Source organism: Arachis duranensis, chromosome 6 (genome assembly GCF_000817695.3).
Source record: "Arachis duranensis cultivar V14167 chromosome 6, aradu.V14167.gnm2.J7QH, whole genome shotgun sequence".
NCBI lineage: Eukaryota > Viridiplantae > Streptophyta > Magnoliopsida > Fabales > Fabaceae > Arachis > Arachis duranensis.
The window spans coordinates 24,895,215-24,896,812 of NC_029777.3; positions in this window are offsets into that span (position 1 = coordinate 24,895,215).

Sequence of the window (1,598 nt, forward strand, 5' to 3'; positions counted from 1 at the left end):
TTTTTCTGGCGTTTAACTCCAGACAGCAGCATGAACTTGGCGTTCAACGCCAAGTTACGTCGTCAATCTTCGAATAAAGTATGAACGATTATATATTGCTGGAAAGCCCTGGATGTCTACTTTCCAAAGCCGTTGAGAGCGCGCCATTTGAAGTTCTGTAGCTCCAGAAAATCCATTTCGAGTGCAGGGAGGTCAGATTCCAACAGCATCAGCAGTCCTTTTGTCAGCCTTCTTCAGAGTTTTGCTCAAGTCCCTCAATTTCAGCCAGAATTTACCTGAAATCACAGAAAAACACACAAACTCATAGTAAAGTCCAGAAATGTGAATTTAACATAAAAACTAATGAAAACATCCCTAAAAGTAGCTCAAACTTACTAAAAACTATGTAAAAACAATGCCAAAAAGCGTATAAATTATCCGCTCATCAATAACCAATCATCCAAATTAACCAAGTGTTTAACAGAGTATCACAAAAGGTACCAAAACAGCTAACAAGAGTTCAAAAAGAACCAAATAAAACCAGAATCCAGAAAACACATTAATCATCAGAGAGATTGTACTCTGATTCAGAGTCAGTATTCTTTTCACCAGCTCCCATCTCATCTTCAAAGTTTTGAAGCATTAAGCCTACTCATTCTTGACATTTGGCCCAAGCCTTCTCATTTTCATATGCTAGTTTTCGAGCAGCCTTGTTTGACTGAACCATTTGTTTGGACATATTTAGGAATTCATTGAGAACTTCCTTAATCGAATCAGCCACCTTGAAAGATTCGGCTGGGCGACTTTCAAGGTCGCTATCTGACTGTTCAAATGGCATTGATCGCTTGCCTTTCATGCTTTTACTGGTAACTCCTACTCCTTTAATCATTGAAACCTTATTCTCTACAGTTTCATTTGTTAAATCAACTTTAAAATACTCAAAAATGCTGGTGAGAAACATGCCATATGGGAGATTAGCCTTTTTAGTACTCTTAACAGATTCCCACATATGACGTATCATAAGGTATGTAAATAAAATTTGAGAGGAAGTAACAAGAGCAAAAAGAACAAGTGAGTCAGAAATTGTTACTCTGTTATGTGAGCCACTCTGTGGAGTTAAGATATGTGTGATGATCCAGTGCAGCAGCGAGTTCTCAGGACCGAGGGCCTTATGAGTGGGGATAGAGCCATCCAAGCCAGACAAGTTCGCACAAATGTGTTGCAGGGCAATCTGTTGAGTAACTCCAATCTGAGAGTCCTATTTCTCAGACATGTACACTCTTGGTCCCTCATCAGTGTACCCTAAGGCAGCGCTTATGGTCTCTAAGTTCAGAGTCATATACACACGCTTCACATAGGAATGAATGGTGCCATTGATCAGTCTCATATTCGCATACCCTGCGTAAACCAGTTTCTGAATATGGAGCAGAGGGGTCCACTTCAAGTTTTTAAAGAGAGGAGTGAGATTGATTCCTTTAGCAGCCAGTGAGTCAGGATTCACTAAGTGTGAGGCACAGAGATGACGCCTTTCTAACACCTCCTTGTGGAACTCATAGGAGGCACATGAGTTGAATCTAGATGAATCATAGTGTGAATGAAGTTTTTTGAATTTGTTCTTG